This window comes from Heterocephalus glaber, unplaced genomic scaffold (assembly GCF_053883595.1).
Source record: "Heterocephalus glaber isolate CG9 unplaced genomic scaffold, H.glaber_assembly_v1.0 deba00001608, whole genome shotgun sequence".
In the NCBI taxonomy this organism is placed as follows: Eukaryota; Metazoa; Chordata; class Mammalia; order Rodentia; family Bathyergidae; genus Heterocephalus; species Heterocephalus glaber.
The window spans coordinates 35,875,389-35,897,154 of NW_028258379.1; positions in this window are offsets into that span (position 1 = coordinate 35,875,389).

Below are 21,766 nucleotides of genomic sequence, written 5' to 3' on the forward strand. Positions count from 1 at the left end.
AATAGTGCCTCCTCCGAAACATCTCAAAAAGTATTTGAGCAACTATCTGGGTGCCATGGCCCAGCCAAACTGACACAGAAAATCAATCCACACACCCAATGTCATCCAACTCTTCACCTTCTCTGCCTCTGCTCCCAAGGAGCCGACTGTGGCCAGGCCATCCTACATGTCTTATGTAAATTTAATTTCCACATGTAGGGATGAGGATTTCACAGCTTCTCTTTCCTTCAGTCTCCATCGCTCCTCCGCACCCACACTGAGGACCTCTCCTTGCATTTTTCAGATAGCTGCAGTCCAATCCCCACTCTGCGTCTAGATCTGCCAGCCACTCCAGCCTGCCTGGGTCTGGGGCCCCAACTCTGGCTTCCATCTGCTGAGGGACTGAGTTCCGCATCTCATCCCTCAGACCCACTCCTGCAAGCTCTGTGTTCCCCGACTGCTTGCTTCCTCCTCTCCTTCATTCGTTTTCATTATATTTGGTGCCAACCATTTCTTCTTGTCCTCCTTCCCATGAGGTGCCACTCCCCAGTCACCTCCTCAGTGAGCCCTGGGAGACAGTCCTGACGAAAATAACCCCATAGTGCTATTATTATAGTTTCCTCTTCTAGAGATGACTGGTAGGAGTAGCACTGTGTTTGTACCGTGTATTTGCATGGTTTGTCTGTCGATGTCCTCTAGAATGACAGGGACTTGAGGCTGGGTCGCTGAGCTGGGCACAGGCCCTCTTTGTGGCCACCAAGGTACACACTGCGTGGCTTAATGGCCACTCTTGGCAGGCGAATCACAACCAGCTTGAATCCTTAGCTAGAAGCGAAATGGTGCTATAAAGGAGCATCCCAGGCTGCAGAAATGTACTTCTGGCTAGAAACAGCATTTAAAAATTTGCATAACAAAGCTGAGCACTTAACTTCAGAGTCTCATGCACCTGCATTCTCAGATTTGCCTGGAACACTGGGGAGGGCACTTGCTTCGTAGTCTTCTCCAGGTAGGGGACCAACTGTCCCAAGCAGCAGTGCAGCCCCTTCCTAAGGTCAACTTCAGCCTCCACTAGAGGAAGAGAAGCTTCCTATGGCTTTAAAAGAGAGAATTTCTTTTGCTTTGTCTCAGTTATTGTCCTTGTTGGTTGTTTTAGTTTTGGTTTTCTGCACTCCTACCTGTGAAGATTAACAATAAAAATAAGCGAAAGAAAGAAAGAAAGAAAGAAAGAAAGAAAGAAAGAAAGAAAGAAAGAAAGAGAGAGAGAGAGAGAAAATCCTGCATTCCATTTTGAGACATGGCACCCTAAAGCTCCATTTCCCACATCATTATGTCTTTTCTTTGGGATACTTTTCCAGATGTCTATCTATAGGGTTCAAAAGTGTGTGTACTTTTTTAGAGGTTTTGAAACAGAATGCCAAGTTGCCCCCCAGAAAAGCAGAACTCATTTATCCTTCCCAAGCCTGGATGAGGGCCTAGCTCCCTGTGGCTTCGATGCATGGAGCAACATTTTTTCCAGCTTTCTCACTTTAACACCAGGGTGCGCTTCCTTTTATGTGTGTGTGGGGGGCTTTGTTGGCTGAGGCCCACTCTCCCCTTTCCACAGGTGCTAACCCCCTTCCTCACACCCTGACCTCACCACCCACCTGTGTGTGCTATGGAAGGTGCCCGAAATCTCCTCTCCCCTGCCTCACCGGGGTCCTGAGCGCTTGTAAAACCAAGCCAGGTTCAGAATGAATGAGGACACTCTCCACCCCAGGGTCCCTGATCCACCACCCTCTCCACTTCTAATGCCATCTCCTCCCAGCAGCCTCCACAATAATGGACACATTTTCATCTTTCTCAGGTCAGGCAACTTATCAAAGAGAACTCGGTGGCCTCACGCAGAGCTGCAAGTGAGTCTTAGCCGCTTTCGGCACAAGTACATCATGCGGGGACTGAGCTCCATTTTCCTGGGTAACGGCTGCACCAGGCCCTGGGAGATGAAGTTGCTATCCAATACACGCCGGGCTCTGCTGAGCTGTGGAAACTTTCTAAGGCAAACTGGTTTTCTTCTTTTATTGGCCTCCAAATTTTATTATTTAGAGGAAGGCTAGGATTGAATCCACAATTCATTGCCGCAGGAATTTATAGGGCTAAGCAAATCTGCAGTGTTGTCATTAGCTGTGAGGTACAAAAGGTGCTGAGGACGACATGCATGTAGTTTATGCCACCTTGTTCCCACCAGGTGGCTAATCTCTGCTCAGTTCGTGCAAGCACGTTATTAATAATAATAGTAACAGCGTTCACGGATGGAACACAAGATGTGCCAGACACTCGGCGAGGGGCCATGAAAGCATTGTTTGGAATAATCCTCACTGTGCCATTAAACTCGAGCCATCTACATGGTACAGATGAAGAAACTGAGGCTCAGGAAAGATACACTGTAGGGTTTACATCCTCGCTCTTCCACACCGAGTCTAAAGGCAGTAGCTGGAGCGTGGCTCACAGTGGAGTGTGTGAGAAATGCAGAGTCCTAGGTTTGCCCCAGCCCTGGAAAAACAGAATCTGCATCTTAACAAGACTCCTGACTGATCATGTGCACCTTAGCATTCGCAAAACAGTGTTTTAAATCTCACAGCTCATGGGAAAAATGTGTCCGGATGGAACCCCTGTTTCAAGGAAGCAAAAACCCTGGCTGTCTTTCCGACTATACAGGGCTGCCTCTTGTCCAGTATTGAGAGTGAGAAATTCCTCAGCATCCACGGAGGGCCATGAGACTACCATTACCTCACCTGTGTGTGTGTGTGAATTGTTTATTCTGTCAGTGTAGGGTTGTAGCCACCAAGGTAGTCAGATCTCTGCTATGTATAATGGGATAGGAAAATAAAGGTGTTCTCATGAATAAACAGATTCTGCCCATCCCATGCCCATCTGTGACACCGGAGGATTATTTACCCATCATTAAGATATGAATGCTTTATTTCCTACTATATTGCCTGTAGCAGAAATATCATATTAAATGTGCAGATGATTATGCCGTCCATCCACTGAGTTCTAGTCCAATCTGAAATAATATAATATAAATGATGAAAAACAAATCCAAAGCAATTTGTCAGGCAAACTGTTCCCACTTTCCTATCCTGACTGGATTTCATTGGAAGAAACTCATTCAATCCTGAGAGGCAGGGGCCACCGGGCTCTCTTTCTGTGGCTGTGCCGGGCTCCAAGGCAGAATCTGTTGCACACAGTCAGAAAGTCTTCATTATTTATCAAAACCATTTTCTCCCAGATGACATGGCCACTCAGACCCTGAGAGGTGTCCTGCTCTGTCTAGGCTGTGTTGTTACCTCTGGGGTCCCCTTATAATTGCTTCCTAACCTCCCGACAACTGCCCCCTTCTGCCACACTCCAGTGTAACAAACCCTAATAGAGGGATTTCCAGCCTGTGTCTGCCCTGTCTTTTGTCTGCCTGTTTTATTTATTTTCACAGTTTAATACATTAGCGTTCACTTCCAGAGGCACCAGAAAGCAATCTCTGTTCTTTAATAATGAATACATTCAGCAAGGAAATGCCAGGGCCTTCATCTCCATATTCTCCAAGAACTAAAAAGAAGGAGGGAAATAGATACACTTTTATTAAACACTTACTAGGTGCCTTGGTTTTATATATATTTATATATTTATATAAATATCAAATATATATGTGTTACTGTTATTGATAATAATATATACGTTGTTTGGGTTTCTGTAAGTCCACGCACACACACACACACAAACTCACATTCATATGTATACTTACAGAGCTCCCAACTGATATTCCAATACTGGTACTATGAAATCCACTTTGCAATGAAGAAAACTGATGTTTGGGTTCTGCTGATAAAACCTTAGAATGCTCAATATGATTTACACACATAAAGTGCACGCACACACATTTTTATCCATGGCCCCTAGGAAAGCTTTATTATTGTCTCTCTACCAAACAGGAGTGTTCCTCACTGAAACCAAACTGTGCCCATATTTATCTACTCACTTATTTGTTTGGGGTAGCCTTTTCCTTTTGCTATTAATTATTTTCATCTCTCTCCATGATGTAACTAACCACAGATTCCAGAGCATTTTTATCCATTTATGAATACGAATGGTTTCTTCAAGTCCTTGGAGATACTCACATTGAAAAAAAATTAGAGAGAGAGAGAGAGAGAGAGAATATGTATCCAGGGCATATCACTTTAAATGCAGCATATTGCGATTGTCTTCTTGCCAATATAATTTCTTATTGATTATAAAATTATAGAGTGCTGTTGGTGACTAGAGAATTTTGAGCACACAGGATGCCAGGTGTAGGTGACCACAGAGTTTACATGTACGTGATGGACTCCTGGGACATGAAGCAACAGTGTTTTATACCAACAGCAGGAGCTAAGTGGACATGAGGCTAGGGAGCGGCTCAGCATGGCGAGCTTGTCTAGCACACACCAGTTTCTGGATTTGACCTCCAGTACTGGAAAAAACAATCATCAGAAGGAGGTGGAGAACCAGGGGAAATATCTTCCGTGGACCAGAATCCCTTAGAATCCTGGCTTTGGCCACATGCGGGGAGGAAGCCAGGTGCTAGGAATCACTTGACACTGGCAGTTCTGGCTCAGAAGGGAGGGGACAGGCTTGACATGGGCTTTACTGACTCCTGCACTTTCCCCCCTTTCACCATGGCCAGCCAGGCTCTCCCTGGACACAGATTTGGTGGGAGATGTGCTTGTCCCTCCCACGTGGTCAGTGTGGCTTTCAGCACCCCATAGGCTTGGGGATTCTTTAGTCCACTTTACTGAGCAGGACCCCAGAAGCTGGCATGGGAACCAGATCCAGATCACAGAGCCTTACGGGGTGCCCGGGGCCAGCAGCTCTGCCATGGAGGGACCGTGCCTTTCTCATTGCTCTAGCTGCAGCTTCTGGTACTGAAGTTGGCACAAAAGTGGCACACCATGACTGAAGCCTATCTGGCATGCAAATGGCATTGAAATCGCCTGCCTCACTTAATGGAGAGATAACAGACACAGCAACTCTTCTCCAGCTCTGTGCGTTCCTGCTGAGGGACCCTGATACCCGAGGCTGCTTATTCATTCTATTGGTCTGAACGAGGTTTTTAATGTGTCTAAAAAGAGCAGTTTTCAAGTTTAATTGGAGTGTTATCCTCTTCAAACACAGCCTCATCTTTGACCGCACTTTCCTCCTGGTGGCTCTGTCTGATTTTTATGAGCTGTCGTCCACACATAATAAAGCATCCAAACAACTTTTTCACGTCAGCTTTGATGAATTCCAAGAATGCAACAGTTGGCGGCCTCCTCTGAGTGTGGTTTATGGCTCTCGCTCTCATCCTACAAGGCTGAAGCAAACCAGGGGGTAAGTATCTGTCTTCCAACCATGAGTGTGATGAACGGTTTCTTTCCAAGATCTGCTTGCCCCTCATAACTTGTGAATCCAGAGGAACGAGCATCCAAGATGTTCTGGTTATTTCTCAACCTTCATTCTACCCTATTTTCCAGCACTAAGATTCCCAATGTCACCCCATCCCAATCCCTATGCAAGGCATCATATTTCTTTGTTGCCATACAGTAACTGTAGAATATAGCCATGCATCATGATTCATACTAGTTTGAAGGAGGGCAAATGAATCAAAGCAGGTGGAACTAAGTGCAGAATTAAAACAAGAAGAAAAAGGCTCCCAAAGAAGACATCTGGATCTAATTTCTAGAGCTGACAACACCACTTACAATGTGTGGGCACTAGCAAGTCTCGGAGCATCTCTCAGCTTCAATCTCCTGGTCTCCAAAATAAACACAGAAAATCTGATAGACATTTCCCCTCTGATTTTAAGTCACCCTGAGACCCTGAGAGCCAGGCCATGGTCTACATCGCCTATTGATGTAGCCAAGGGCTACTGGATGCTTCTCAGGCAGGAACACGGTAGACACTGGGACAGTGTCACGTCCCTACTCAAGCATCCGGGAACTCAGCACTGGGCCCTGTCCCAGGGGTCCTCCAGAACCCTTTCCAGCTGCACCTCCTGTCAAAGTACCAATTTCCCTGGGCCAAGTGGACAACCCCAGGCACCCCACCCCGCCTCAAGACCCCACCGTCCCCTTGCCTAAACCCACAAGCACACTTTGTTCCTGAGCACACATTCATGTAGCAAATATGAATGCATTAAACAATGGATTAGGACAGTGAAGAACATGAAGGCCAGTGAGAGAGGTAAAATATTTGATTTAGGTGAAAAGTGGTTGGAATGATTTGCCGGCATTACTTTTTCCTTTACACCTACACATGTACACACGCATGCACACAGGCACACGCTTTTCTTATAATATTTACTTTTGAGTAAGAGAAAAGCACATTCATTGATGCAAACAACAAAGAACAATAAAGAACAAAGGTAAAATAAGACTTAATCTCATCCCTGTCACTTAAATACACCCACAGTTGGTTTGATGTTGATTATAGCGCCTTCAAAAGTTCACCATGTATAGTCCATTAATGAACTTCACCCCAACCTACTACATCCCTGCAGGGTGGGGATTGGAAGGTCCATTTTGCCCATAGATGGGCTGGAGGAGAGTCTGGCACTCACACCCTAAAGCCTGAGGACAGCTCGTCAGGGGAAATGCTGTTTAGACAGGGACCCTGCTGGCCCATGGCACCCTGGTTCCTGAGGCTGGAGGGGAGGCCTCTCCCCTTCCTGGGCCTCCTGTTGGAGCAACCTCTTCTCCCACGTCACCCTCTCCTCTCATCACCTACCTATTTCATGATTCTGCTTCTGGTGGTCTTTAGGAAAGGGCTTCATGATCCTTTGGGGTTTCCCGCTGGCAGTCGCATCTCTGTGGCTTCTTTGCCCAGGAAAAGGAGTGAGCAGAACAAAGCTTATGAACATGAAGAACAGCCCCTTCCAAAAAGGGGCTCTGCTGAGCAAGAGCAGAGTTTTGTTGGGCTGCGAGTAACCAGCAGTGTTAAGGCCCTGTGTTATTAACTGACATATTCTATGAACTCTCGTGGCCGATCTGGCTTGGCTCCTGCAGATCGCCTCCCTGTAAGAGAACAGCACCTTTCCACGCATCCCCAGTATTTCACAGAATAAAAGTACGTCACTAAGTAGTAGCTTCAACCTAGCATTTACAATTTCCAGGTTCTGAATAGCCACCTGCCTGAAAGGGCCCTCAAAAGGGGGAGATAACTGAATAAAATATTGATCGATGTGTATTTATATCTCTACTTACATAACATTTTAATAGATCAGAAATCAACTGTAGTTCTAAAAAAGCAATCAAATTAAGGGCTTATTTTGCATATGCTGTCACAGCTGATGAGCAACAGCTTTTTACTCCCCTCCTTTCCTTCTAGGGGTGAGCTCCCTGCGGGCAGGGAGGGTCTCCAGTTCATAATCTAGGGTTGCAGATCAAAGATGGCACTGGTGGCACTTATTTCAACATGCTGTGTGACTTGAGGCAAAACTTAACTTCTCTATTTCTCCTCTGTTCAGTATGGCTTACATAAAAACATAAAAACCCACACACAGACGAATTGGTGATTGAGCTCTGAAACTCGCTCCCCTCACTTAATTACTGTGTGCATTGGCATGATGTTGCCTCCCTTTGCTTGGGTTAGCATGGCTTCACTACCCCAGGGCCCCCGGCCCAGGCCAACTTCTTGATTACGTGATGGCTCATTACAGGGACATCCCCGGCATCCCCTCAGCTCTTCTTCAGTGTAAAGGATCACCAGGAAGTTCTCACCTTGATCTGCTTTACTCCTGTGCTTCAAAAATCCTCGCTTGGCTAATTCCATTCATCCTGCCCCATGGCCCAGGCTGCTCCTGCAGCCCTCAAGCCCAGCTTCGGAAGACCTTCCCTAAAGGAAATTCCAATTAGGAATAAAGGGCAGTCTCGCCTCTTCCGGGGCTCCTAGACTCTACTTCCGCCTGCTTTTCCACACTCCATTAAGCAAGAAACTGAGCTCTCCCTTGCAGCAGGTTGTGTGCACCATATTTGGGGAGCCAGCTTTTCATGGGAATCCACCTGGGAAGGTCTTTTGGTTACAAAATGTGACAGCGGATGACAATGACTTTGAAGCCTTAAGGACACAGTCATGTTCTCTCTCGCTGGGTCCTGAACATGTGAGACAGAGGGGCCCTGTGAATGCTTCTGTGTTTGTAGCTTTCAATTTAAACACTGACCTAAAATATATCTTTTTTAGATATACAATTAATATTGATCTAAAATACGAGCAAGACAGCCATGGCTCATATTTTCCCGTATTTTAATTAATTTACTTTGCTGCAAAATAAAGATGAATAAGCCAGCATTCTCAAGAGTCATTTCAATCTAGGAATTCTTATCTTCCAGCCCTAGGTCTCTTAACCATTGTTTGTAATAAATTCTTAATTTTGGAATTTGGTTTTGCAAATTACGTAAGCTACAGAGCTTTATGCCTTCAGTATAATGTGAATCGTTGAAAAAATAGTCCCATGTAGGAAACTGTAAGGAGAATGGAGCTCTGTAGTGGTAATCATCATTTATACAGAGAAAAATCATAGCTTTAAAAAGTAATCAATTATTTACTCTTACGTTCATTCAGGTAGTGTGTTCTAAGCCTCTACTGGGTAGGAAATGCCTTTCTCATAGCCTGAGAACTTGGCTTTAGACAACATAGGCCATGCTCTCAGGTAGTGAGCACGTGTACAGTAAACCAGTCATCAGTAAGCAACAGAGGGGGACTTTCAGAACTGTAGGCTCCAACAGCCGGGACATGGGAAGTTGAAGGTAAGGAGGTGAGATTCCTCTCAGTGGGGAGGAGGTGAGATTCAAGAAGCCTTTCTGACACTGGCCTCTAGTTGGGCCCTTGAGATTTCATCTTGCAAGTGAGGTGAGGAGGGGTCCTGGGGGTGCTGAGACCCCGTGTGATCAAAGGCAAGGATGAGAGAAGCAAGACCCGCCCTGACCACTGAGGCCAGAGCATGAAGTGTGTGAGCAGCATCAGCTGAAGACAGAGAATGCTGGACAGACAGCAGCACATTCTTGTGGGGCGCTATGATCATCTGGTGGGTTCCCTACTCGGAGATATGGCACTTCGTACTTCCGCTGTGAGTTACTTCAGGGAAACCAAAAGCCTCTTCCTTCTGCTCCCACTTGAGCAGTATATTCCAGAGTGGGGCAAAAGAGGTCAACAGGGTCTTTGTTCAACACATCTCACAGTCTAGTGAGGGGCCAGCCATCATCACAGAAGTACACAAAGAAGTGTGATTAGCGTTTCGAAGGAAGCGGACCCAGTGCCAAAGAGGAGCAGAGGTCCAAGAGGACATGGGATCTTGAGTAGCGCCATCCAATGAGTCATGCAAGGGTAGAGATGTTCTCTCCTTGCTGTGACCTGACAGCCATGGCCACATGTGGCTGCTGAGCATTTGAAATGTAGCCAGCAAGAGTGGGGCTTTGGGTTTTAAATTTTGTTACAGTTCAACTAATTTGAATTAGAGTGTTGGCACGAAGCTAGTGACTGCTGTATTTTCCTCCAGTTCCATGAGCAGCAAGTTCATTGCCATACTCTGCAGACAGGTCTCGCCCACATCTGAAGCTCCCAGAGCGGGCGCTTCTGGGAGCAGCTTTGAGGGGAGATAAGGTGGTACCCGAGGGTGAGGTCTGAGAGCCTCCATACTGCTGTCACTCGTGGAGCCCAAGAGTAACAGGCAGCCTCAGCAGATCCGCAGCCAACAATCCAGGGTGCTGGTGCTCAGCTTTGTGCATCCAGACACTGGGGCTAAAAATGGGCTTGAGACTCTGGAGTCTCCTACCAAGGGTGCCTGGACACTTCATAGCATGAGTGATCCTAGCTCCAAAGGGAAGCAGGGCATAAGCAAATAAAGCCCCATGTGTCGGGACCTAGGGAGAGCCAGCTGCTTTCTGCACCAGCACTGGGACGAAGGGGTTCACATCCTCTCCATACCAGTCCGAGAGGCCCCGTTTCTGAGTTTCTTCCCAGTAGACCCAGTGAGCCAGGACCGGGCCCTGGCACCTGACGGTGTCTCACTGAGAGCCTTGCACGGGCCGGAGACGCAGATACAGACTGCGACACCAGTGACACCCTGGTGCACGCTGGCCACGGGAACACTGTGCCCCCTGCCTTCCTGCCTTCGCTTGGCTTCTGAGACCTAGGTGTCCAGGTCGCCACTGACCGATGCCACTTGGGCAGGGAACCGAGAGCTGAGTCGAAGGGGTGCTGCTGCCCCCGAGCCGGTGGTGCTGTCCATCCGTCTGTCCGCCTCCCATCCTGGCCATCACAGCAGCGGGGCCCCGCAGCTGCATCTAATTTCCCAGAGCCCGGTGTTGCTTGGGGTTGAAACACATGTGCTTGGGCCGGGGATTTAGCTCAGTGGCACCAGGTCTGCCTTGGTAGCACAAGGTCCTGAGTTCAATCCCTGCTACTAGAAAAAAAGAGAAAAAAAGAAAGAAGTTGGAGTTGGAGGAAGAAGGATGGCAGCCTGGCCCTAGGACAGCCCAGAACGTGACCATCGTAGTAGTGACAGTGTCAGTAACGGTCTAACACAATTATATTATTAATTTACTATATAATGTATAATAATGGACCATAATCTAGACTATGCCTTGCATGGTGGTGAGTGCCTTAATCCCAGCACTCAGGAAGCTGAGGCAGGAGAATTGGCACAAGTTTCAGAGCCATCCTAGGCTACGTAATGAGTTCAAGGGCAACCTGAGCTACCTGGTAAAGCCCCGTCTCAAAAAACCAAATAATAATTATAATGTATGCTATGTACACTTCACATATGTCTCCATATTATGGCATATTATATATTATCATATACAATAAAACCATATCTCAATATATTTATAATGAATAATAATGTAATGTATTTGTCATATTAATTTACTACAGTGAAATACTACATAGTTATATTTTATATTATATGAAGCCATAGTATAGTATTTGTTTTTTGTTTTGCTTTGTTTTGAGACAGAATCTCCCTTTGTAATTCAGGCCAGCCTTGAACTCTTGAAGTAGCCCAGGCTGGCCTTGAAGTCAGACAATCCTTCCGCCTCTGCCTCCTGAGTGTTGGGCTTACAGATATGCAGCAGCATGCCCTCTTCTTATAATATAGCATTAGCATGTAATGATATGGATTTACTAAGTGGTGAGCGTGATGTAAGAAATAGAAATATAGTAGGATATAATATGTGCATTGCACTGTGTTATATTATTATATTTCCATACAGTGTTAATATGTGATGACATCTACAGTGCAATACAGTGCATCCTAATATAATCATTGTCATTGTGGACATTGGTCTTGAGCTCCGTGCAGCCCAGGAAAGCTGCGTGGCCCAGCAGAGCACAGGTGTGCAGGGTTTGTGTCAGACTGGAGCCCCCTCACTCCGCCCTGGTGTGGAGTAGTGAGCCCTACCCTGCCAGTGGCCTTCACCTGCCTGGGCCCCTCCTGTCCCCTCAGGGCTGGGCGTGGCTGAAATGACCGGCCAAGCAGAGGGGACTGGAGAAAACAAAACTAGGCCAAATCACTAGGAAGAGACCTGAGGCTGAGATCAAGTTTCTGCACCAAGCGTGATTAACCAAATACCTGGGCTGGAATGTGGGCTTGGCGGGAGGTGGAAGCTGCGGAGGAAGCTGTCTGCTGCTCCAGAGGCTCTTAACTCTCCTTTTCACTGAAACAATGCTGCCTACCTTGCCAGCTCAACTTCTTTGCCCGCCCTGGCTCTCTTCTTCCTGGTTGACAGGGAGACACTGTGACAAGGACAAGGCCCTTGGGCTCAGAGCTTCGCCTGGCACTGTGTGCACGTGGCAGGTGACCCTGGCTCACTGCATTCACTGTCTGGAGCCCCAAGTCTCGGATGGGACAGAGGAAAGATCTCCCTGGAGAGGGAGACGGGAACCCACACTTTTCAACCACCTCTGGAATTGAATAGATAAATGATTTACTCAAAGTGTCTCAGCAAATTACATGGGAACAAAGTAAAAAGCCCAAGAGAGGTAAGGTTATTTTCAAGAGTGCATGCCCTCCAGGGTATAATCTGAGTTATATATGCTTGTCTGTGGCCGTGTGACTTTTCAAGACCATCTATCGAGACGATATTTAGCTTCCCACCAGTGCAAGAGTAGATGACACGACTTTCTCCCACCAGGGGAAGCGGGGGAAGGACAGTGAACCGGTGCTAAGCCAAAGCTGTCAAGACCTTGCCTGTTTGGGATGATATTCTTGGGTTCCTGCCATTTGTTACAAGCAGAGAATGCCGCAGGTGGCCTCCGTCCAAGGTGAAGGAGGAAATGCACCACACACACTTAACCCTGGCCTCGGTCTAGGTGCAGGCCCAGCTGAACTTCATCCTGCATTGGCCAAACTGAGCAAAGAAATGTTTTATTTGTAGTCTCCAGTGTGGCAGGATTATGCTTGTCACCTTGTATCTAAGAATGCCATGTTTCAGTCATTTTAATGTATCTCTGCCTAAACTCAACAACCTTAAAAAATGCTCCCCAGTAATTACAACTTTCATTTATAGAACTTTAAGTCCTTAGCAATAGCCACTAATCCCGACTCTAAGATGCCGGAGCCCCATCACATCTCTCTAGGGTGAGACTCTGCAATTTATGTTTAATTACCCTGGCTTTACAGGTCACCAAAGTCTCTGTTTACAGTCCCCTAAGTACCTCTGTGCCATTTCTTCATCCTAACAACCTGCAAAACCAGAGAGAAAAATAAAGCCTAGACTCTTGAACATCAGGATATGGGGGCGAGGCAACTTGTTTTGCTGTTTTTCATTTCTCCTTTCTTTTTATGAATAGGAAGGGTTGACATAAAAAAGTACTTCAAGAGCTGAACTCTCCTACTGAACACAAATGTAGAGAAATCCTGTATATCTTTAAATGTTTTATATGTCCCAGTCATATATAATTTATTATGTTGTGAAGCTCAGCCCTCCTTTGAATGAAAATTTTACTGTCAGAGCCTGGGGTACTTTAGTTTGATGATTTAAAACTCCCAAAGCACTCATAGCAAAGAGCACGTTTTTATGACACTGTGTTTGTCCAAGAGGTCAGCCTTCAGCACAGTAGGAAATGTTCCCAGTAAAACTATTTCAAAGAGAAATATGTCTCCTAGACTAATTCTTCCTGTAGAAAATGCAGGTGCAATCCTAGATAGCACTGTTGTCCATCTTTTAAGAAGGCACAGGGTGGCGGGGCTGCTCATTTATCTCAGGCTTTGGACAGAGACTGCTGCGGTGCCCGGAACACCCTGTTTTTGCCCTCCGTTGGCCGTGCCTCCTGGTTTGCAACTGCGTGGTAAGGTTACCGATGACAACTCCCAGATATTTATTTGTGAGCATTAAATGAGACAGCCATTTGTCAAAGGGGCTTGTCTGTGGTTATTGCTACTTCACATTATGTTGAAGAGTTGGCTTTGAATGGAAATCAGCCTAGTGCTAATGATATGACAAAATCCAGTACAAAGAAGAGGACCAGTGAGTTCCTGGGCAAAGATCTAGGAAAATCCAACCAGAGCTGCAGTGATTCAGCAGCTAGTGGCATTGGCACCAAAGAAAATAAGTGTAACATAAACATCTGAGTGACAAGGATTTGTTGAAAAACATGGTATGCATTGGGAAAATAGTCATACCTTGATCTCAGCCCCTTTCCTCTCTGTATTCCTTGGAGCTCTAAACTAGGAAAGGTAAGTTTTCATCTATCTATTCATCCATCCATCCATCCATCCATCCAACCATCCCTTCCACTATCCATCCAGTATTTTGTTTACTTATCTATCCATTTCATCCATCTTTCCCTCAATCTACCCTACAAGTTGTAAAGGAAATTTGAGTCCGTGAAAGATGCTATACTAGTTTCTGCCCACACCAGCTGTATATCTAATGTGCCATTGCTTTATCCCAAACATACCTCCAAAATCAGACAGGAAAACAAAACACACAATTTGAACTTTAGGATATGAGGGTGAAGCAACTTGTTTTGTTTCTTTTCATTTTTCTTTTTTTCTTTGAATAGGAAGGATTGACACGACAAAAGTTTAGGGATCAGTTGAGGGACAACCCTGGTAAAGCCACGTATTCAAGCAGTATGCTCAGAGCTATAAGAAAAGAGACATAGATGCCACCAAGCATGGAGCAGGGATACCCTTTCCAGTCGAGGGGAATCCAGATGGCCTTCCAGATGGCCACCAACTGGATGGCCTGACGAAAGACATTCCAAACAGAGTTCAACAACTGCCCAAGGCCTGGAGCCTCAGGCTCATGGTGTGAATCCTGCCTCTATCCATGCAGTCCACCAAAGCAAAATACCACCAAGTGGGTGTCTCCAACCAGGGACATCCATTATCCCATAGTTCTGGAGGCTGGAAGTCCAAGATCCAGGTGCCCCTCGAGTTGGCTCTGATTAGGCTTTCCCTGGCTTGCAAACAGCTGCCTCTCACTGTGCCTTCACTTGGCCTTTCCTCTCTACGCAGGGAGGGAGAGGGCTCTGGGGTCTCTTTCTCTTCCTGTAAGGACCTCAGTCCTGTCCAGAGCCCCAGACTTATGCCCTCATTTCACCTTAATTATTTCTTTAAAAGCCCAATATCTCGGGGTTAGATCTCCAGCAGATGAATGTGGGACAGGTCACCATTCAGTTCATAACACATGGTGACGAGCCACATGGACTCGGCCTAAAAGGTGCATGGGGAGAGTGAGGGGAGGGGAGGCAGAAGTTAAGCAGGGCCACCCTCTGCTCAGGCCCTTCGTCCCACCAGGGCATGAGTAACAAGCCCAGCATGCTCAGTGTGAGAACCTGCTTGCTGTGGCCTAAAAGCTTCGGAGCCAGCAGACTCCAGTGACCTTGGAGTTGACGTCTCCTTCCTGAACCCCTCCCCCAAACACCACTGCAAGTCACACAGCCAGACTTATTAAGCTTTCAAAGTTTTGTTTCTCACTGCTCCCTCTCCAAGTGGGAGGCTTCCGACAGATTTGATTGGGAAGCGGCTCTCTCCACATCCAGGTGTACATAGATGCGTTTTGATTTAGGATTTCATTCCCTGTGAGATGATCCTCACTGGAAGCTGTCTCCAGAGGAGGCTAAATTCATGTCTGAGATCTGTGGCAATGGATTAAAACCGTGTGCCTGGATGCTGTGACATTTCCAAGAGGAAGGGGGCCTGCAGCACCCTGGGAAGCGGTGTTCTCCAGGTGTGTGTGCAGAGCCCGGCCTCCTGGAGGAGCAGGGTGGTGATGCCTGCTGCCCCCAGCCTTTCCCCCCGACGGCCCCCCACCCCTGCCCTCTGTCTCTGCTGAACTTATTAAGTTGGTACCAACTCGCAGCATTCCTTCCCCATAGTACACAAATTCTCTGAGTGCTGCAGAATCCTGTGTCTGTACTCTTAGCTGTCAATTCCGCCGTCTTTTAGTGATGTTAAAAGAAATCGCGACTGTCATTCACATCTCCCATTCACTTTGTTCCCCGCCTGTGACACTCTTGTTGTGTTTCTCCCACCACCACCACCACCACCAACTCTTGTGAATTAGCATTCCCCAAATTTATACGTGCTCATTAGTCTGAATAAATTTAAAAGCTGCTGCTCCTGAGTTTTAAAAATGTAACCAGGCTTTTCCTCGGATATAATTGAGGCATCTTAGAAAAGTCAATTATGGTCTGATTCCCAAGTAGGCACTTTATAAGTTTAAAGCAAGGGGTCTCTTTGTGGTATACTGCGAGCTGTAAATATCTGGGTGGGGGAAATCAAATAATGAAATCCCCCAATCAATTATTCCTTCTCCTGTTTACTTTGTCCTCCACCCTTCTCTCTCTCTCTCTCTCTCTCTCACACACACACACACACACACACACAGAATATCAGAAATCGCTACTATTTGTGTGCAGTGGAGACACCGATGCAACTCAGTTAAGCCATGGAACAGAGGGGAGGGCAGAGTGTGGGGTTCCCCAGAACTGGAAGCAGGTCCACGGGTCAAACACCATCAGAACCACCCAGAGCTCTTGTGAATTATTCAATTCACTATGCAGCTCCTCGACCTCTGCACCCAGAACCCCAGAGCTGGCCTTGAGAAGCTTCTCTTTCCAAACTCGTATCTGAATGATCCTTTGCAAGCTGCCTCTTGCAGTAGGTCAGACATGGCCTTTGGCACTATTTTGACCCAGAAAATAATCCACATTCCACTATTCTCTCCTATGACGGTGCTGAGCAAGTTGTTCCACACCTCTGACCGTAGTTACTTCATAGAGTTTCTGATGCAATAAAAAGACATATGAACTGCATGTCACTATAGATAATCGACATCCAATCAAGGGCAACGGCTGTACTAAGTCAGTGGGTCAATGTGCTGTTGAGCGAGGTTAATCAGGTTGCTAGTTCCTGAAATCATCTCAATCCCAGGCCCTTTGGACAGGAATAGATGCAGCCAGAGTCCTCATTTGAAGAACAATACTTCAAATAACCTACTAAGGGAGAGCCACACTTAAAGTGCTAAGGGTGGGGCAGCAAATTCCCTCAGATGCACATAATAAAACAGCTAAACTAGGGTAAATGCAGTGGAATGCATAGTGCTTTCAAAGGGGATAGGCCCAAAGAGGGACATAAACCTGGGGAGGGGCCAGGGAAGGCCGAGTGAGCACATTTTAGGATGATCTTCCGGGCTGCGCTAAGTGGTGACGTTTGAAGAAGGAGGAATGTATATGTCTGGGGAGGTACATGCCCTCCTGGTAGTTGGGTGGGCAGGAAAAGCCCTGGGGTTGTCAGAGGTGCTGCTTCCACAGGGACCTCCTGTGTGCAGGATCCAGGGACCATGAGCCCCAGGCTGCTGTGCCTGTTGTGGCCCCATCTGCCTATGCCCCTGCCCAGTGTCCCTGAATGAACTCACAGGACAGAGGTCCTTGGGATTCATCTTTCTCCTGACGCAGAGGTTGCATGTCTGTTAGATTTTCAAGACTTTTGTGGTTTCAAGTTACCCTACAAGCACATGAAATGGGAACAGGAGTATTGGCTTTGCAGATAGGTACACCTGAGCAGTACACAGTATACCTGTGTCTCAGTGTCCCCATTGTTCAAAAGGATGTGTCACTTCCTGGCTTCCTGGCTGGAGGCATGGGGGGGGGGGTGGTCCCTAACTGCAGACTCAAGTCAAAGCTGGGTTCTGTCTTAGAGGGACTGGGGTACCAGCAAAGTGGCCCAAGTCAGGACAAGTGTTCAGCAGAAAAGCAGGAGCTCAGTTCCTAGAACTGCAGCACCCAGCCTCACAAATGTGCCTGCTTATGGGGACGGGCAGGCCCAGTGGCCAGGAGGACCCAATGCTGGGAAGCCCTAAGAATGTTTGGAGTCTCCAGAAGAGAGAAAGTGCACATGAGGGAGGGAATGGTGGTCCTCAGACATCCAGCCAGTTGCTTTGCATGGTCATAATAGCAACTGCTCATTAGCCAGTGCTGACTCTGTTGTGTGGGAACATCCAGGCCTGGCCTACTGTACCCCAGTCCTCCGTGCACTGGGGATTTTATAAAGGAGGCTGCACAGCTAGGGAGACAGACTTCACCTTCCCACCCTCTGCCCCTCTAGAGCCGCACACAACCGGGCCCCAGCTCCACTAAGCACTCAGGCATTATGGACAAGAGGAATTTTCCTAACTCAATGGACAGCACCATCTTGATGCACAATGGCTGAGGCAAAACTGCCAGAAGACCAGAGCACTTTCCTCCTGCGTCAAAGGCAAGCCAGTAACTCGGATGCCCTCGTGCATCATGCGTGGGTGCTGGCCAAGGCTTACACCATTTGCACCATGTCCCCACGCAGCCCAGACCCTTCTCTGCCCATCATGCATCGATGTACAGCAGGGTGTGCAGGGACCAGAGCTCCCAACTGAATGCCCGGATGGAATCTGGTGGTACCGCTGCGGAAGTTTGAACAAATCGTTCCTCTACTGTCAGACAGGGATCACAAAGTGCCAGCCTCATCACAATGCCCTGAGGGCGGCCTGGGGTCATACGAGGGTCACTGCAGAACCAGGTTGCCTGGCATCTTTCAAAAGTCGTAGGCTCTTGGCTGCTCCCTAACTCATATGTTACTTTAGGCGTCATTCATTTCACCAAATATCCCAACCATTCTGCTGATCAAATATAGAAAAACTTAGAGTAATTGATCTCACAGAGCACATATGAAATTTTTAATTCTTTTAAGGTTTCCAGCACCCTCTTGTCTATCCCCAACATGCATACACACACACTCCACACACACACACATAAACATAACCCATGCACACATGCCTATACATATCATATACATATATGTACACATGCGGCCCTACACACACAATAAATTGCAAAATCCTGTTACTGAAAAGTAATGCTAATCCAGAAAACCTTGTGAGGCTGTGGTATAAAGGAGGGGCTGGGGTGCACTCATCGACACAACTACTCATTCACCTACCCACTCATCCACCCATTTGCCTCCCTACCCATCCATCTGTCTATTCCTCTGCCCACCCACCCACCCGTCCATCCACCCATCTACCTATCTACACATGTATCCATCCATTCAGGCCCCTTTAAGGGAAAAGTCAGCCTGAAGTATACTTTTTAAGAAATTGTCCTGTCTTGGAGAACACACTCTTCTAACCTACCTTCAGAAGGGTCTGGTTCTTAGAATTCACTTTAATGGAAACACACAGCCTGAGCCTGTACATATATATTTATATGTACATTTTATACAAGGATTTAAAAATTTTTGAAAGTATGTTTTTAATGCATAATAAGCATGCTTCATTGAGAGTTTATTGTTAAACATCATTTTTTTAAAAAAGCAGATTGGTTCTAAATTCTCCAGATTAGCAAAAGTCAGAGGATTTTGATATAAAAAGCTATATTAGCTTCCTTTAGCTGCCATAAGAAATTATCACAAAAGAGGCAGCTAAAAACAGCAGACGTTTATTCTAGTTGTAGAGGTTAAAAGCCCAAAGCCAAGGTGTTGGCAGGGCCATACATCTTCTACAGGTCCTATAGGAGGATCCACCCTTGTCTCTCTCTGCTTCTGGTGATTCTAGATGGCCTTGGCTTGTGCACCCATCATTCCTCTCTCTGTCCTTCCCCTTCCCCTGAGTCTCAGACTCCCTCCACCTCTTTCTCATGAGGACGTATGCAATAGCATTTAGGTCCCATGGATAACCCAGGACAAACACTCCCTCTCAAGAGCCTCAAAACATCACATCTCTTAAGGTTACAGGTTCTGCAAATCAGAAGGTGGACATACATCTCTGGGGGTGATTCAGCCCACAGCATGGGGAGATCAAGCCTTTGGTGCCAGGATATAGTGTGGTGATTAATTGATTAACTGTTGGAAATGCCCAGTTGAATTGAGTCAGCATGGCTCTGGGCGTGGAAGACCTCCTTTAAGGAGGATTGTTGTCTGAACAGTATAAAGGAGAATGGGAGGGAAGGGTTTCAGCGATTTTCCCTGGGAGAGCTTAGGCTGTTCTCTTCAGAGGAGCTCCAGTCCTCGCCATCCACAAAGATGGCTGACGTTCTCCCGGGAGGAGACCTGGTCTTGCCTTAGTCTCCTGGCTTTGGCCCAGATTCTTCAGCTTCCAGCACCAGCCTTTTGACCTGCCGTAGCAGACACCTTAGCTTCTAGCGCTGACCCTTAGATGGCCAAGCACAGACCCCTCAGTCTTCCTTCCTGGATCCTTCGGCCTCCTGATGTGGACTCCTGTGGGACATTGCTGTGGGCTCCAGGCCTTCAGCTGGATCCTCCGGATCTCTTGCACTATTCTACATTGGACTCCATGGGCTGCCACTGTAGGTCAATCTTATGAATCTCTGTGTCCTGCAGTAAATCTGGTCCAGAGCATGCACAACCTTTTGAGGAGCCTTGGCCAGCCTTGCAAGCTCTCATGAGCACTGACTAATATGTATAATAAGACTCAAATTAAAACGTGCTGCGGTCCTGGTGTGGGATTCCTGAGCCTTGATTTCCTTTTCCATTGAAGGAGATTGACAGCTATCATTCTGTAAGTTCTACTCTACAAGGTGATTCAGTGGGATGAGGAGCACAAGACTGTTTTAAGTGTAAATCTACAGCTCAGGGTTAAGTGATGTTGCTGATGTGTGTTAGAGTTGATGGTGAATTCTCATCATGGATGTTTTCCCTTCTTCCATCCCAGTGTCCATTTCAGCTCAGCTCTAGCTGCACATGTTTCCAGCACTGGGACTCATCAGCACAAGCCCATTTTCTGCTCTACACTTCCCTAGGGTCAGGAGCAGAGAGTGGGTTGACTGGGGGCCACCAGGCCTAGCAGTATGTGTGATTTCCTAGGAGCAGCTCTGTGGTCTGACTTGAATGTTCCTCTGCTGGCCTTGAGGATGGAAGAGGGGGCCACCAGCCAGGGACACCCAGACTCTGAAAACTGGAAAGGACGAGACAGTGTCTCTCCTACAGCTTCCGTACTTGGATTTTGCTCAGTAAGACTCATTTCAGACAATAAATTTTTGTTATTTTAAACTACAAAGTCTGGTAATTTTGTTAGAGCAGCCCCAGGAAATGAATACATAGGAAGTTTTAGAAGAATATACATAGGTAGATTGAGTATTTACTGAGTGACAAACACTAGGCTGGGCACTGGTGGGTATTACATTTATTCCTCCTCACAACACCTCCATAACTACCAGCCTCCTCATTGTAGAAATGAGAAACTTGATATTCGGAGAGGTTCAGTCTTTGGTGAAGGTCACAGAGCAAGTGATTGGGAGACACATTTTGGAATTCTAGAGCAGTGCAGACTTAATCCACCCACCCCCTAGCCTGCTGCAGCATTCAGTAACAAAACCACTAATGTGCTAGTCCTTCTCTGTCCTTGCCACCCCAGTTCCCACGAGGACCCATGTCCCCGCTGTGCACATGAATTCTGAGCCTGGCTTTCAGTTGCCACAATACCCAGCTTCTGACCCCAAGCTCCACCTCCCAGTTCCCTGACCCCAGACTGCCCATTGCAGAGTCATGGCTCCTCCCCTCTGAGTGCCCATGGGCCAGGCCTTCCTGGACTCCACTTGCTCACCCAGACCTCCTCCCAGCTGATACAGACTCTCCTGACCTCCTCTACCCTGGGGGCATGCCACTTGCAGGGGTGAAGGTCCTGAGGACCCAGAATGACCCCATCAGTACCTCCCAAGGTGTAGACCTGTGTGTGGTGAGCAGCTGAGATTTCACAGGTACAGAAACCAGAGTCTGACACTGCCCTGCCCCTATGGTCTGGGTAATTCTGAAAGGTCTCCATCATATGCCTAGGCCTCCGTTTCCCCAATTGTACAATGACAATTATGCCCACTTCACCAAGTCCTCATGGGAGTGAAAAGAGATAAAACTCTGCAAAGCACAGTTCCTGACAGAACGGACCAGTTTCCCCTCATCCAAAAGTTCCCTTTCCCTTCATTCAGTGACCTGTGGTCTACCACAGTCCAAAAACATTTGGTGGAAATTTTCAGAAAAAAAATTCGTAAGTTTAAAATTGTGCACCATTCCCAGTAGTGTGATGAAATTTTACCATCCGCTCTGTCCTCTTGGGATACAGATCCTTTGCCCAGCATTACAATAAAAATGGTAGTTTGAGAAAGAGAATGAGAGAGAGAGAGGGAGGGAAAGAGAGAGAGCCCATTCACATACCTTTTATTCATAATTGCAGTCTTATTATTAGTTATTACTAATTGCTTCCTGTGCCATATTTATAAATTAAACTTTTCCCAGGTCCGTATGTATAGA